The sequence below is a fragment of the Ambystoma mexicanum genome, chromosome 12 (genome assembly GCF_040938575.1).
Source record: "Ambystoma mexicanum isolate Mex_15411 chromosome 12, UKY_AmexF1_1, whole genome shotgun sequence".
NCBI lineage: Eukaryota > Metazoa > Chordata > Amphibia > Caudata > Ambystomatidae > Ambystoma > Ambystoma mexicanum.
In genome coordinates, this window is record NC_090936.1 from 1,072,551,695 (window position 1) to 1,072,569,484 (window position 17,790).

Genomic DNA, 17,790 nt, shown 5'->3' on the forward strand with positions numbered 1-17,790 from the left:
GGAAGGTCTGTTTCTGTACGCTGCCCCTTCCTCCCCCATTTCCTCTCCTGCTGTGCGTCATCAACACACTCGGACAATGTTGATGCAAGATGATACTCATCACCCCGGTGTGGCCGAGGCAGATTTGATATCCGGACCTACTTGGCCTGCCTGCATCGCCTCAAGTCAAGTTGCTGGTACTTCAGATATGCTCACCAGAGAGGGAGGCGCAATCCTTCATTACGACCCAGGATCGCTGCAGCCTTAGAGTTTATGGAGATTATGAGTTGCCAGCAGACTGCAGGGAAGTCCTCTCCAAAGCCAGGGCGTCGTCGACTCATAAGTGGAAGCGTTTTGCTATGTGGTGCTGGTCGAGAAGATTACCCCCGAGTGTCATGGCTCCACAGATTCTTTCATTCTTGGTGTCCTTGGCAAAAGCTGGACTGGCTCAGGCATCCATCAAGGTACACCTGGCAGCCATCTAATGCTACACCAGATCCCCAGGAAAATCCTTGCTGTGGACCCACAGACTCGTCAGAGTTCCTCAAGTCGCTTTTCCGATCTTTCCCACTGGTGAAGACTCCGGCTCCAGCACGGGAGCTCAACGTGGTCCAGGCTCATGGGGGTGGGTGGGCGGGTGTCTTTCAAACCTATGCATCAAGCCCCACTCAAGTTTCTCTAGGGAAAAGTGCTTTTCTCCGTGGCCATCACCTTGGCCAGATGTGTGGGTGAAATCCAGGCCCTTTCCTGCAAGCAACTGCATCTGACTTTCCACGATTCAAGGGTGGTATTGCGTACATACCCCTCTTTCATGCCGAAGGCTCAGTCGGGAATTTCACCTCAACGAGCCCTTGGTTTTGCCTGTTTTCTTCCCAAAACCTTTGCCAGCGTAGAGGGCCTTGCATTCGCCGGATGTTGCTGATGCCTTGAAATTTTACGTCGCACGCACCAAGACTTTTTGGGAGACTTCTCAATTGTTTTTGAACTTTGGTCCTGTGAACCATGGTAAGGCCTTGTCCAAGGCTTCTATTTCAAGGTGGCTCTCCGGCCTGCATCATGCACTGTCATCGTCTGGCTAACCGACCTCTTCTGGCCTGTCCAAGCGCCCACTCCACCAGAGTGATTGCTGGAACGGCAGCGTTCCTTTCTGGTGTGCCCCTGCTTAACATCTGCAGGGCTCCGACTTGGAGGTCCATACATACCTTCACAAGGTTCTACTGCGTCGACGAGGATTCCAAGGAGAAGTCCAGAGTCGGCAAGGCTGTGTTACGCAACCTGTTCACCTGGGATGAGTCTGTTCCAGGTGTAAGTGTTGATTGCTTCTGTTGAGCCTTGCCAACTCCCATGGTTGCGTAATGTGTACTGCTGTGTATTCGTTATTCATGAGCATGAGAATCCATGCCAGACCCCTGCTGGAGAAGGAACGAGTTACTTACCTGTAACTATTGTACTCAAGCATGGATCTGGCATGGATTCACATGCAAACCCTCCCTCCGACCCCTCTGTGGCTCTTCTTGGGCATACTACCACTTTATGTGCTTAACAAATCTGAAGATTGCTGCCAGAGGCAGGGCTTAGCGAGAGGACTTTCTTTGGATGGTGGCAGTATGACCCAGAAGACAGTGATTGGTTTAGAGGAGAAATACAGTTTTAGAGTGTAAGTGAAACCTTTTTCTTTTACGGAGGATTTCCAGCCTGACGGGGAATATTCATGAGCATGTGAATCCATGCCAGACCCTTGCTGGATTACATGTAATTAACTTGTTCCTTTTCAACTCTCCCAATAGTGACATTTCTCCAATCTGTCTCCAAGTAATGCTGAATCTCACCTGAACTCTAGTCCGTGCGGTGACACACCACCTTTGTTTGTGATGACATACATGAAAGTGCAAAGAACTTGGAATGAAGGAGAGAGAATTCTACGCAGGCAAGTCTGACGGGAGGATGTCTTGGAGGGATGGAGTCACGCTAGACTGCGGAACTGGCGGTAGTGTGGCGAGCAAGTGAATTGATGGCGGAAGACTTGCGTCCTAACCAGTCAAAGCAAGATTGAGACGGAGATGGTAAAGCAACTGTTTTTGCCCTGTGGCGTGACCACACTGAAGCCGTGCTGGGTCTGGGGCCCATTAACTGACGCTGGGATCAGACTTCAACTGAGAGACCGGATCCCTGATCTCTGCATGAGAAGAGCTTTAGCTGCTGAGCCGCACTGCAGAAGGGAATCGACAGCTACTGAAGGAGTAGCACCACTGAGAGGGGTGAACACTGGTAGAGTCTGGAGAAGCCACAAGGGTTACAGGACCCAACAAAACCTGAAGGGGCAGAGGTCCTGCTAAAGCAAGCTTGTCAGTGGGCTTTGGGGAGCCCTGAAAAACCACGAAGAAATCTTCGAGCCTGGCGAAGCCTGTGTCGCAGTGACAGGTTTTTGATCAGGGACATGTGTCTGTAATTATAGCACGCAGAAAAAATTGAAATGTATTCCATAGTTGTGTCTCTATGTGAAGGTGATCTTGAGTGATGAGCCATTGCTGGGTTTACACAATTGAATATCAAGTGATAAAAGCTACCACAGATTGGCACTCATGCCTGCCCTGATTTTCAACATTGCTGAAAGTGGCACTTGAATGACCATTTCTTTTTATAGGGTCATTTAAATGGTGTAGGATGGTAGGAAGGCAATGTACAAAGGTCTGCAGTTTAATTTTGATACTGTATTGTCTGAAGTACAGCCATCAATACTCGGTGCCTTTTTAATGAGGGCATGTTGACATTTTCTATCCTGGGTCGACAAATTGCCCATGTGAAAAGGTGCACACATTGCAAGAGGCCAGAGGGCATACCATTGGCTTGTCCGCCCTTCTACATGAACCCAACCCAAAATTTAAATTCAAGAAATGGAGAGAGCGGCCAAACCCTAGCATGCATCTCCATAAAGAGACGCATAGAAGGTTCACACATGTAATGTGCCAAGCAACCTCCAAGCAAGCAATTGTAGAGAACCCCTCTGCCTGTCAAGCCACATGTTGTGGCGAACTAGAGGAAGGAGTCAGACTCTTAACATTTTAAGGGTTTTATTTTTAACTAAAAATAACATTCCCATCTGTCCCCTGTTGTTCAAGGGGTATTTGCCTGCCTACAAACTAAATTAAGGTTCTCGTCAATTGTCAAAACCAGAAAGTAGTCCTCCGTCCAAACCCTATTCACTATCTGGCCCTACCAGTTTAGGGAAAACGAGCCATAGCCTCCCAGCTCTTGCTTTGCATGGCCAAGTTGGATCTCCCCCAAAGTACTGGTAGTAGGACACATGTTTGTTCTTAACAGTTCACAAAATAAAGTTTTTCGATTCTCCTTTTGAAGTTTCTCAGCAAATATTTACATAAACCAAGTGTCTCAAGTTCTTGAAGAGGTGAGGGACTATGCCCATAGTCAGTTTCTACCAACCTAGACCTTTTCTTTCCTCTAATATTGTGCTTTGTATAGATTGATTGAACCCCTCAGGTTCCCTTCTTGTACCAATGTCTCTTATATCTTTAGGGATCTGCTGGGCCCCTTTGTTCCTCTGGATTACTTATTCTCTTTGTTTAATTCCCCTTGCCACCCTCCACACTTGGCAACCATGGTACCTTCTCTGCCCTTGGGTGTGCTCCAGCGGGGTGGCGTCTCTGGCATTTTCCTTTTCCTGCTGGTCTCGGCAGCTTTGGTGATACTTGCACCGTAAGCAAAGGATTTGTTTGTTCGTCGTTTCCTGATCTTGGCGTCAGTTCATCAGCTCCAGACCCACCACAGCTGCAGCTTGGTCACGCCACCAGGTAAAACGGTCTCCTGCTCGTCTTTTCAGTTCCTATGTTCACCACACTAAGAGCAGAGGGCTTGTTGCTCCGTTGTCCCCTGGTCTTGCATTGCGGGTCCTAGGGCCACCACGACTAGTGTTGTTATGCTACAAGGAAAGACTGTTCTTACCCAGTCTGTTTCCATCTCGGCAACGTTGCACTTCTCAGTGCTAGCCTTCCCGCATCTCGCTTTCCTCTTTTTGGTTCCCCCACGCTACCACATGTTCTATGGTTCAGCACGGCTCCACCTCGCCACGACATTCACATGTCAGGGGTTTGCCTCTGCATAGGGTTCTTTTTCCTCCATTAATTTCCTTGTCTCTTTATTCTCGCTACCATACTTCAAAGGGGCATGTTGTTTTTTTGTCAGCTATTGAGTTCAAGGGGATTCCAGCATTACCTTGAGCCAACAATGTGGTACTAATATTAATAGGGTTGGAATGTAAAGCAGAAGTTTTTATTGTATTTATTTTATTATTATTAGAAGTAACGGCAGTCTTTTCCACTCCCATATATGTGGAGAAAATACCCCTCATAGGGAGGTTCTTATATAAATGGCAGTCCTTGTACCTTAGAGGGGAGTCACTCCCAGTGAGGTCCCGCTTTTTCAGACCCGTGAGGGGTAGAAGGGGGGTTCTTACTTAACAGTCTCAACACCCTCGCCTCACAGGTGGTGGCTCCCCTATAGGGAGAAGTGATGAATTTCCCCAATTTGTCAGTGTCCTTAAGGTTTGATGCCCATACTATATTGGCTATGATGCATTTAGAATATTGGGCCTTGTAAAATGCCAAGAATTGGGTAACTGATATGCATGCCATGTTCCAAACCCAACCAAAAGGACGGGGCGTGGGAACTATAGCGGCATTGGCTGTCAATGGGTTCAGAAACTAGATAGATTTTTTTTTTCCTTTGTGCTGCCTAAACCCACAGGACAAGGGGTGTATCATGTGTCCGACCAAATAGCAAATGTCAATGACTAATACTGTAAGGCATTTAGCAGGACTCGAACTGTGAGTTGCAGGCCACTACTGTTCACGAATGGCTCAAGCAGGACTATAGCAGAGACCCTCCTCATTTGTGAATGCCTGTATTCACAATACTTTTTGGTAGAATGCAGGAACTAGACTCTAATGCTCGAGAATCTCCTAAAGGGACTTGTTGGAATTTCTACTATATTACTCCTGTGCATTGAGCGAGCTGTCAATGTCACGGTTTGTGAATGCTGCCAGTTTTTGCAGACATTTTAACCAGGTATATTTTACACCATTTAGTCCCCCTGAGCTGACAGACCGGGCTCTGTTTGTGGAACTCTGCTTGTTGTGTTCCTGAAGACTCCTAACCATGGCACTGAAAAGCATTTTGACATGGCACCAGGCCAGACAACAAGTAGCGCTCGGAAAACATTTCCTTGCGAGTTAACCCTAAATGTTGAATATGCCCTATTTGGCAGACTGGCAGGCTCATCATGCCCTGCACTTGGCCTTGACTGTGATGCATGGAAACGAAATGAAAAGTATACTCTATTCAGTATTGTGTTGCTTCCTTAGCAAGGCTGCAGTACGATCCTGCTAGTCTGTACAAAGGCTGTTCTGACATGAGTTTGTGTAGATTGAAAACGCTTTGCAGGGGAAAAATAATATTGCGGTAGTTGTCGAGCGTAACTCTTCAACCAAGTGCTTTATAAGTATGTTTGCTATTGCTAAGTCTGAATGGAGTAGTGTTTCTCTACCGAATCTGCACAGTTATCGTTATTATGGCTAAGGGTGGTTCCCATAAGAGGGTGACTGAGTTTCTCTCCTTTATGGGATCTCTTCACCACGATGAGATTTAATCTCCAATTGGAAAATGGGACCATTCCGTGCATTTAATGCAGTGTGACTGTCATTTAATCCTGCCCACTAAAAGGCAATGGGAACTTCTAGTTTAAATTCACGTTATCACAGTTTGTTTTATAGACTGTGGGCTATGCTTGGGAGGCAGGGGGTGGGGGGACTATGCTTGGACTTTTGAATTTTGTCAGAATTAATGCAGTTCTGGTATTTCAAGTTTTCCTTCCAATTTGGCCAGTCCTGTTTGAGATCGGGCTATCGACCTTTAAGATGTGGGTGGGGCATCCTAAACCAGGAGACAAGAGTTATTGAACAAAATATTCTAACGACGAGCTTAGGCTTCCCCAAGGTACACATGTAGGTTCTGTGTGCTCGCGTATAGCTAGGGAGATAGCTGCCTGACTTAATTGTCACCCATTATATTGCTGCATCTGCCCAGCAACCACGGTGGACTTGCTGTTCATTTCAAGCACATTTTAGGGTAAATTGCCACTCAAAAATGAATTCAAACCCCATAGAAAGCAAGACCAAACGTACCAGTGTATGCGTGTCACGTTCATGGTAAATTGATTTCTGGCAGTCCACCAAGCCTTGTTTTAGGTTTGTGTTGGTTGCATCGGGTGCAGTTTGAAGTGTGAATGTTGATGGTTGGTGCACAGGAAGTATTGCTTTAGTTTAGAGTCCAAGAATCCCCAAACCAGGTGATGCATATTAAACTCGCAGCAGGGAAGGCTGGATGGTGATGCCATTGAGGTTTTTTAATGTAGTAGTGGTAATGGTGTGGAGTCGGGGAGGGTGCTGAAAAGCAGATGTTGCAGCAAAGGTAATGAAGTGTGATAAGACAGGATCATTAAAATCTTTCCAGGCGTAAAAGGGAGAGATTTACTTTATAGAACAAGATGGGATACAGCAGACACCAGAGCAAGAAGGGAGAAATATATTATGTAAGCAGTTAGCAAGAAATAAATGTGCCCGCCTTGTGGATGAGGGAATGAGAGAACGTCCTGCCATCTGAGACAGCTAAATGTCCTTGAAGCAGAGGAAAGGTTTGTCAAGCTTGTTCTATTATTGCTGGTGGCTCAGGTTTTCCTTTGCGTAAACTGGGCACACCTAGAACATTGATCAGTGCAGCAGAGGCAGGGGTGACAATTTCGAGTTGCAAGCTGCTTGCCAGGCATAAAGTACTTCCCTGCCTCTGTTCTCCACATGCACGCAGCACTCGGACTCTGGGTGAGTGAGAAACCATTATCCCAGGGCAACCGAGTTAACGTTTTGACGTCTGAGCTAAGGTTTAATCAAAGCCATTAAAATAGCTCTATCCAGTTTGATGTATGAATGTGTAGTGTGTTTAGCAATGCACGTTTTTTGGTTTGGGTTCCCGTGTTATCATTTTGGTTCATGTAAGTGGTATTGTTTTGTGTACTGAAAGTGAAATAGGATGGGTGGGCCGGGGAGTAGAATAAATAGTACTGGAGCACAGGGTGCAGCATTTCAAATTCTGCACTACAAGACGAGCTTTAGTTACGCCACCATTTGTGAATGGAAGTTGTTCAGAAAAAAGACCAAAATAATGCACACATCACATACATGTCCAATAGCTCTTCCTGGCGAATTATAATGTTCGAATTAAAATGTAGTGCTGCATCACAAGGTCACTGGTGCAAACTGGACACAGAGAAGACTGTCTCTGGTCAAACCAATGAGACTTGTACTTCCTCTCACACTTCATGGTTTGACAAGGAATGTTTGCGTTTCTTGCCAAGTCACTCCACCTTCAGCTGCTTATCTGAATTTCTGCTGTAGTTCGGGCCTACATAACCAGTACTGGAAAAGGAAAATATTTACTGGAGGAACCCTCCCCACCTTGTAGGGGTGCACCTGTGGGGGCGGGGCTGAGGGTGGTGGCCCAAGCTATGTAGCACACTATCTCTTCATAGAACCCATTTCTGGTGATTTAACGTTAAAGGTATTTGTACCGCGCACCTTCACCAACGGAGTTGGTCCCAAGGCACTCTGGCGGATCTGCAAATGAGAAGGTGTGAGCGATGGGTTAGTAGGTGAAGTGGGAGTAGGATAGTGAGAGGAGTGGTGTTCTGTTGGCAGCTTCAACTCGGTATACACCGGGTGCTGAGCTTCGGTGCGAGTATTGGATCGATGTCAGTCCTTGTGTGCTGTTGGTGTTGCTTATGTGTTGTTGTGGAGCATTATGGGAACATATTAAAGTTTCCAATTTTAAATTTGACACATTTCTAGCAGTGATTGAGTAAGAAACCCCTTTACACGAATAATGGAAGTTAGACGCTGCTGTTTTGCTTAATCACAATAATCACCCCCAACAAAGTTATGTCTGTAAATTGCACGACATAAATAACAGTTTGGACAGGTACAACACTGTGTCTGTAATCAGTCTCCCATACCAAGCCTTCTGCAAAGCACGCGTTACTCGTGCGTGTGGTAACATGTTTCCAAAACCAATCTGGCTGGTAGTGTTCTGGCAATCCGTTGGCCCGGGTGGATACGGCAGCGCTCAGCAGTGTTATCACACATGCGAGCCAACCGCGCTTCAATGAGCAGACTGCTTTCAGAAGACTAGGCTGTGCTCTGTGTCAAGTCTCCTGAAAGCAGGTCTGCACATTGAAATGCAGGTTCTGGGAGTGACCTGTGTTAGCCCCTGGGCCTGGGGTACAGAGCAAGGCTCGGGGAAGATTCTTTTGCCAGAGCACTGTTCCGTCTTGTTCCAGCCCATTTCCTGCACTATGCATAACTAACAGTTGGCATGGGACATTACACTATTAAGCTGTCCAAACTACATTAGTTGTCTGCAAAGTTTCTGCAATGAGACTCATAACAAATGGGGCTAGCAAACGTATATTGCCCTGCTGTGCGATCACTTCTTGGAACATTGTTGCATATTGCTAATCCTAACTGGTCATTTCCGAACCTTTCAACCAAAATAAGAGTCATATTTTGTCTTCAATATCGAGCCCTTTATGGCTGATGTGGTGAGAAAGCGCAACATTGATGCAGGTGAAAAATGCAGCCTGATTAAGCAGAGTAGATCAAATGTCGACTTTCTTCTAGGGTTGAGATCCTTCCTGACCTCTTGGGTGAGAAGGACAGGTGTGGTTCTGACTTTAGATAGCTTTGCTGATAGACCTCTGAACTTGGTGCCCAGTGTATTTGCATTAACATCAAAGAAACTGCAATATTTAGTTTAAACACTGTGACGAATTATCCTGCCCATCTCTGAGGACATCTACTGGGGTGATGAAGGGGACGTCACATCCCCTAGATAGAGGATGATGAACCCAGAGGAGCTATATGGTGAGTCCCCTTGTCACGCTGTTGGCTTAGGTATGCTGTTGTGAATATATTAGGTGGTCACACTCCTGTCTGGGAGTCCCCCCCCCTGCAAGGTGGTGCGCACCCAGAGTGCTTATACAGATTCAACTTTAGTGAGGCCTTCAACCCGTCTCGCAGCAACCCCAACAAATACCCTGTGTCAACAATGGATGAGGAAGCAGGCTGGGTTATAGTAAGAAGATATATTTATTTAAGGTTTGACAAAGAAGACTAGCAACCAACATCAACCACCAATGCTGTGGCAATACACAATATGACAACTCCAAAATATTTTCCGTTATTAAAACACATTTGAAATATGCAGTCACAACTTCCATCAGATTTCATTGCAAATTAACCAATAGAAAACATTCACAATACAATGGAAAAACCGTTTGGGCTTGATTTTTAGAAAGGCCGTGTTGGAGAAAGAAACTGGATGGGAAAATTGTTTTTTAGGCTCTTATTTGAAAGGCAAGGTTGGGAAAAGGGAATACATGGCTAATTTTGTTTTGCACCCTCTATAATTGAGATGTAATGCTTGGTAATTCTGGTTTGGGATCCAAGAGAATAAAGGGGAATTTCGTTTTGCACCCTCTACATTCACTTGAAAAACAGCGTTTTACAGTTAATTATTTTGAGATCATGGGGAGTCGGAAAATAATAATGTTATTTTGGCACGCCCTTCCTGGGCAGTGCCACTGTTTTTTTTTTCACGGTTTTCTGCTGCGCAGAAATGGCTGGAAAAAAATTGGACACTTCCCAATTCAAATATACATTTCACAATCTAACACTTCACCAATTTGCAGTTCCTCGGACTTCAATGCCAGAATCATAACTTATAATTTGTTATGTACATCACAAAAATGTTTTTACATGGTCCCAACTGCCATAATATCCCCTTTAAAATGAACCCGGGGTGAGCCCACTGGGACACAAAATGCTCTTTTTATTTAGGAAAAGGGTTCAATGTTAAACATATGGCAAGGCATTATATGAGAGGTAGTTTAATTTCTCCTTTTCTCCTCTAAGTTTCCATTTCTCCTAAAACATGTGACCAGCCACCTGCTCGGCTAATAATTATTCTCTTGAGCTTCAAAGGTTCTTTGCTCAGAGCTAATGCACACTTTATGGGGAACCTGACCTTAAAGGTCATTGCTGTTGGTCATGTTCTCTGTATCACCATAGTTCCAATCTCTCTTGCAACATTTCTTGTATTTTCAACTTAAGCTCCAAGCCTGTTTCCTTGATGAACCCAGTGTAACGCTCACCTGATAACCACGGGGACGCCACTCGGCCCTGGTTGGACCACTCACACTCTCGAACCCCTCCCTTGGAATTTGTTCGGCCGAGGATTGGGCCTGCAATACAGGAATATCGGATGTAAAACCCTATTGTCTCTTGTTGCTTGGCTCCCACCTCCCTTGAGGACCACATCTTCCCCTTAAGCTTCTCCTCATCTTGCTTGCTTTTTTTTATGATGCGCTCTCCGTCCTGCTTCTCGGTGCAGGCGCGTTGTTGGTGTGGGCGCGTCGCGACCTAGTTGCTTCACTGGTGCGGGCCCTGTTCGAGTCCATATCTGCTGTGACTCCAGTTCGTTAAGGTAAGTGCGCTGTTTTTACAGTCTTGATAATCTGTCCTTCTCTTTCTCCTGTCCCTTGATGATGTCTGTTTCTTCTCCTAGGTATAGGAAGAGGTTATTGTTGTGCTGATTGGGATTGAGCACGAGGCGGTGAATGAATGCGCGATGCGCAGCGCTATTCGTCTTTTCTTGCGCTGACCTGTCTCCCTTGCTTGCAGGCCGCTGTAATGTCCCGGAATGGAGGCTGACTGAGCGAGCACTAAGCGGTGAGTAAATGTGTGATGCGCAGCGCCTTCTTGACTTCATGTGCTAACCTGCGTTTCCTCTCTTTTGTAGGTCGTTGTGAGGTTCCAGAACGGGTGCTGACCAAGGGCCGCTCGAATTCAGGTAAGCGCCTGATGATTCTTGATGCTTTCTGAATTGAAATATGGAAACAGTTACTAATATTATTTTTCGTTCACTTCTTTCTAGGTTGCAGCGTTCCAGAGATGGATGCAGCGCCGAGATGCTGTGTTCACTGGACCGAGTGAGTGATGGATTGCGAACCGGATATTACTCACAGGTAAGTATCACACTATAGATGTTCTTGTTGTTCTCTCAGGTACGCGGCTCCAGGAAGGCAGGCAAGGAACTCAGGAGATCGAGCTGAACACGGGGAGTGTCACGCTGCTAACCGCAGAGTAACGCGAAGCATGTTCCTCTGTTCGGGCATGGCTTACATAGCGTCAGGTATCCCAAGGCCCGACCACACCCAAAACACAAGACCGCATAGCTCAGTTTTTGGAACTGAGCTATGTGGGAGCCTCCATGTTTGGCCAAGCCCTTTATAAAGTCCAGGCCCCCATCTTACCTTCACATTGAGTATGAGCCTGGTGCCAGTACGGACTCCAGGAGAGTCTTTGGTTAGGTGGCAAGGCCTTTGGGGCCACAATAGGAGAGCCTAACTTGGGTCCAAAGAGTAGGCTGACTTGCCTATGAAGGATGGAGGTAGGTATCGTGACGTCCAGCCCAGAGGTCTGGGTGGGTCTCAGTGCTAGATGCACCCTGTTCAGTTACCTGCACAATTCTGAGAAATGGCATTTAAATTTAAGAAAAATAATTACACATGACATTTTGTATTGCATCCAGGCTTGCTGGCAAGAAATAAACTCTTCCTTTACAGAATGCTTGAAAAGAAATATGTCCACTCTTAATATTATTTACATAGATAGGCCATAGTTACATAAGAAACCAGTATTTACTGCTTCAGAAACGAAATAGGCCTTTCTCTATAAATGTTGTCATTTTATGTGCTGAAATTAAGTCTCTTGATTCCTGAAAACATTTTGTCATTCGACTTTATTCTTAAATGTAAGGCATCACTCCTCCTTTTTAGCATACAAATGCACAGTATTTCAAATGTATTTATTTCCTTCCATGTGCAATTCTACAGCCTTAAATCTGTCGCGTGTCTTTACACAAGGTCAGCATCTGCAGTGCCACATGAATCCCTTGGATACAGCTAACAATATGGTCGCAATTTTCTTCAGCGAAGTGCCTGTTCTAACAAAATGGAGGGAGGCCCTTTCTCGCTAATTCACTAGGCCTTATGGTAAAATCACTGTTTTGTACTGGCTTTTATATTTCAATGGATCTCCACACTCTCACAATGGTGCCTAGCATGGCCTCTCCATCTCAGTCGCTCTGGGGCTGTCTGTTTGCCCCGCAATGCCAGAGCGACTTAGGTTGTACTAAGAGCTCACCAGTTCAGCTCCCTGGGCCCAACAACCCTCCACCAGTACCCAAATGGAGGACTCAGCCAAGGTCAAGTTAGAACTGTTGTTGATTAAACCGACAGGGATCATACAGGATATTCGAAAATTCCCAGAATCGCAGCGCCCGAGCCATATCGGGCCATTTTGTTTCATTTCGACATCACAGCATAGGCCCTTCCCCAAAACACTGCCTGGTTGAGTGATTGGGGTGGTATCACATATGGCTGGCACCTAGATTTATTTTGTTGGCCCTTATTTTCAAAGCCCACTATGGAGTGATGGACCTTCCTACTACGTGGGGATATATATGTGTATATATATATATATATATATATAATCAATACACTAAAAGACGTTCTAGGGAAAATGTCCATACTAGTCCTCATAACCCTTTTAGGAGAGTTTGAACCAAATGGCTCTTCCAATTGGGATCTAATGTCTTACAAAATACAAAAATCAACTTTATTATGCACTTCAAAAACACAATTGTTACACAAACATAATACACACCATACTTCACAAAAGTGCAATTATTAAAAGCCCATATGACAATTTAAACATCAATTCATATATGTACTTTTCCCCATTGATTTGCAAGTCAGTATGACCTGGTTCTACAGCGTCGGTCACATTGACTCCTAAATCACGCTATATTTCTCATAGCCCAATTTATACGTTGGTGTCCCTGTGTGGCTTGAATTTGCCGGACATTTCATTAGGGGCAAACCTGTGTGTTTCTCAAACTAAATTCTTGTGTAATCCTGAGGATCCCTACGGGAGAAAAGACACAATAAATTCTAAGTGACAGTTCTTACAATTAGATCTCCCCCAGGGCAGTCAGGTTAGATGTACATTTATCTACCTGAGTGGTATGGCTCTATATGTCACTTCTGACACCACTGGAACCTTTTGTGTTGCTGTAGCTGTCTTTCCTATGTCAGGATGAATATCCGCTTGTCCTGTTTGGCCTCACCTAGAGGGTTTAAAACATCACCCACTTATACTACAGCAGTGTATAACATTTTTTTGTAACCACTCTTCTTAGCTTGATTAGCATAAAAAAAGTCTGCCATTTTACCTCATAATGAGAGGAGAATTCTGGAGAATAGCCCTGCTTTTATGTCACAATGTGCTGGTTGAAACACTTCTGGGCATGATCCCCTAGTCACAGGTCAAATTGTTCCTTTAGGGGACCTGCAATCGCCCATAAAGCAATAAATTAGTTGAACTATTATGGGACTTGAACCCTATATGAATTTGTATTTCTCCATTTGATTGTAGGAAATCTTACCCCCTCTCCTGTGGATGTAATCCTCAGTGAAAAAGCAGGAGAACCCATTTTCCGCTGTGTTCCGTTTATAAATAGCACAGTAACGTCATTGCGTCCGATATTCTCCGCTAGAACCTGGCGAATGCGTAGCTACTTCTTCTGGCGGTACACAGGACAAACAACCAAGCTCCGAGGGAGAATATGGGACTCCCTTGTTTCCCATACTCCATGGAAGTGTATACTTATGTCATTTAATGGCATCTTACAACATTATTTCCCTCATCTACACACTCAATACATCCATGAATCCCAGAGATGACTATTGCAGACATATTAATGGCCAAGGTTTTAACCATCCCCTCTCACTAATCTGCTCAATGAGCCAATATTAAATTGATCTGCACTCACCCAGAATTCTACAGGGTTATACCAGGGTTATACTGCCATTTTTGAAGTACAATTATTGGCAACACATACCAAAGCATTGTGACCCATCCAACCTTCAGTGCATATAACTAATTTGTGCAGTGTAATAGCATTTTAACATTTTTCGGTATGGTCCCCAAGCATTCTTAAACATTTAAATATCCAGACTGCAATAATTGTCAACCTATGCAAAGTCAAGTAACCCGATTGTGGATAAGTCCAGTCTCTCAGACGTTATTCCCATACCTATAGGAAGATCAACGCCCTCCCTGGATCACTAGGCGAGAGATGGAGGGGAAGCTAAGCATGTGATTGGCCTGAAGGGATAAGCAGTGAAGGGTTGGGTGACGAATCGCGGCAAGTGGGACCTCCCTGGGAGAGACTCCCCTTCTGGGGGGACACTCCCGTTCTTATGAGGAACTCCCCAAATTGCAGATCATTAACTCGCCTTCAGTGGCATTTAATGAAGGAGGACATGAACAGATTAGAATCTGTAGGGTAAGCCTTAGGGTGAACTCAGACGCCCTCAGGATTAGCAATATTGGTTGGACTGCCGCTATGGTAGGCGCATGTAGGCTTCCCCACAGACACATAAGACATATAAGAGATAGTTACTGCACCATGTCTTATGCACTTGGCTCTAGTAAATGTGTATACATGTACTCTTAGCTGATAGTCTGAGAAAGGTCAGAACTAACAGTTGGGTTGATTGAATATTCCTGTTATTGTATACCCTTATTACCATGGAATAAACATTGTAAACCCATTTCACCTTTGCTGACCCGTCGTGTTACAATATTTGCTTGGTTCAGCGCATGTACATGGAACAATCTTCAAAAGTCGACCAGGAGAAGAAACAGTTTAGAGGGGCCAAGTTGTCAAATGGGGAGAAATTGGTGGCCTCAGCGGTCCCTCCTTTATATTAATATTTTTAGAGCTTTTCGGAACTGCTGAAGAGAATCAAGGGCTCTGATTTCTTTTGGGATGCTGTTAAACATTTCTGGGCCATATACAGCAAATCGCCTGTCCCCCTCGTGACACAGCGAAATCGAGGAATTTGCAACAACAGTTGTTCCCATGACGGTAGCTCCCTGGACAGTTGTTACCAACTGAGTTTGTCTGCTAAATATGATGGAGACAGGCCCTTTAGGCTCTTAAAGATCAGGCAGTCCACCTTAACGTTTATTCTATTATCCACTGCCAGCCAGTGAAAGGTCTTATGGGCAAACAAAACATGAGCAGATCTATTCAGATGACAAGTCTAACTGCTGCATTTTGGGCCCTTTGCAGTCTTTGACGCTGCTTTGCTGGAATTCCAGAAAAGAGGCTGTTGCCGTAGTCCAAATGTGAATTACTAACGAACCTACTGCAGTAGCATGATCACTACTAGGAATAAACGTTAAGAGCTGTCGTAGCAAACGCAGGGAGTAAAACACTGTCCGCACTTTGTCACCAACCTGGCCTTTCGCTGCCCAGGTTATCTTGGCATACAAAGCCCACGTTTTTGATTTTGGAGGCAAATTTAAGATCGACCCCCATGAAGTGTGGATTTTGGGGCCACTGCCCTGCAGTGAGATGTTTTGGCCCCAATAGGGCGACCTCCGTTTTAGCCGGATTAAGCTGCAATTGATTTCCTGGTATCCAGAGACAACACTGGTTAATCCATAGGAATATTTTATCGATGTTCCCTATTTTGATCATCTTGGTGTCCTCGGCATAGGAGTGAAAGTTAATCTGACTCCTCAGAATGTTCATCAAGGACCATAGATTAAGATTAAAGAGCAAAGGGGCCAGGGAAGATCCCTGCAGAACATCACAACCAAAGAGAATTGGATCTGACAGAAACCCCCCCCCCCCCCCCCCTTTTGAACCTGCTGACTTGAAAGCGCTAAACCATTTCATGGCATTATCACAGACGTTCCCAAATTCTTCAAGAGGACTATGCAAAATCGAGTGATCAACTGTGCCAAAGGCTGCAGAGAGATCCAACATCACCAGTAGGGAGAGATCTTCTTTATCTGCTGCCTTCAACAAATTGTCCTGAACTGCCAAAAGGAATGTTTCTGTTCCAAACCTCGGTCTAAATGCCGCCTGAAGAGTCTAACAAGGATGCCTTCTCTACATAAACCTGAATTTGACTAGTGACTACCTTTTCCAACAGTTTGCCTGGCCATGGAAGACCAGCAATAGGTCGGTAATTCTGCAAAATAGATGTATCCAAGTTGGGTTTTTTCAATAAAGGCATTCCAACCACTTTCTTGAGATCTAAGGGTACAGTTCCCCGGTCTAAAGGTTTATTTATGAAATTAGTCATAGAAGGAGCGATCTCAATCGGTAGGTGCTTCGCGTGGATGCTGGCAATGGCCAGAAGAGATCATTGGTTGGTTTAAGCGAAGCAATTAATAAGTGCACTTCTTCTTGTAGAACATGGCTAAAATCAAAAAGCCCTTTGTCACGAGATACCAACAGTTGAGCTGAAACATTGTCTGGGCTGTGTCAGACCTGTATTGGGAGAGGATTGAAGATTTAACTAAATGTTACCCTGAATAGTTTCACATTTTTCTTTAAAAACATATTGAACAGATTGGCCTGCCTTAAAGAAGGCTACATTTGAGAGGAGAGACAGTTTGGAGGGCAAAGATTTGAAATGACAGAGAAAAGCTCTCTGGGATGATGTCAACCCATATCAATTTTCTCATGGGTAGAAGCACATGTAGCTCTAAAAATTGCCCGCTTGTTCTTTGAGAATCTTTGGCCCTAATATTCCCATCCACTGTTTTCAAACTCTCTGTTTAGACTCTGCAGCTCTACACGGTTTCTGCAAAGGAATTAAATCTTAGGTAAACAAGGGTTTAGATGTCTTTACTTTTATTGATTTAACTGGTGCTACCTGGGCACAGGTATAGCCCAGTATAGTAGTTCCACAGGAAAAAATGTTATTACATTTAAAAGCAGACAAGATAGTTATCGACGCCTGCCTAACCTGTATTCCAGGAATGTTAGCCAAGTCCTTCATTCTGTGTGCTAATACTGTAGATCTGACATTAGATGTAGTTTGCTTCTCTGTATTATGCCTCAATGAAACATTCAATGCAATGGTCTGACGAGTGTACTGGTAACGTTTCTGTCAGGGTTACAATATTCCCCTATAACAATGAACTAGCCAAACAATTACCTTCATGGTCTATCTTCACTGACCACCTCTCCCTTATTGGAGGGAGATGTGGTCAGTGAAGATAGACCATGACTGTCGATTATCTCCCAAAGTTCCTTAGCTTCTGGATTGGACTGGTATCCAGCCAAACATTAAAATCGCCTAAACGCAGAATGTCTCTGTATTTGCTCTCTAATAGGGAGAGAAACAGATCTAGCTGTTCTCCAAAAACCTTAGCCGGACCTGCGGGCCTATAGCCAAACAAAATTTTCAATGAGGATGTGGGGATGGCCCAAATGACAAACTGACCCACTTGTGACACCCCCATCCCAATATAATGAATCTGATTTTGAAATTTGCAGAGTGGATTTATGAATCACTGTCTCCCCCTTTCTTACCCTCACGATCAATGGATTGAATAAAAAATTCATCTGGAATCAAGTTGTGAAAGGATGCTTGAGAGCTACTGGGAAACCAAGTTTCGAGGGGATTGGGTCCTCCGACGTATTCCATATCTATGACAAGTAATCACCACAGCTGTGCTGCTTCGGAAACTTTTCCGGCATCTGCGTCCTGCGTCGATGACGTCGATGCGCCGACGTCGAGGACCTCCTCCGACGTCA

The 17,790-nt window shown here is 44.9% G+C and overlaps 1 protein-coding gene across 1 annotated transcript in view; it reads left to right on the top strand.

Moving 5' to 3' along the window:
* CHCHD3 (coiled-coil-helix-coiled-coil-helix domain containing 3) overlaps window positions 1-17,790 on the top strand; it is a 1,467,811-nt gene that overhangs the window by 222,400 nt on the left and 1,227,621 nt on the right. The gene's annotated exons all lie outside the window — the stretch shown is intronic.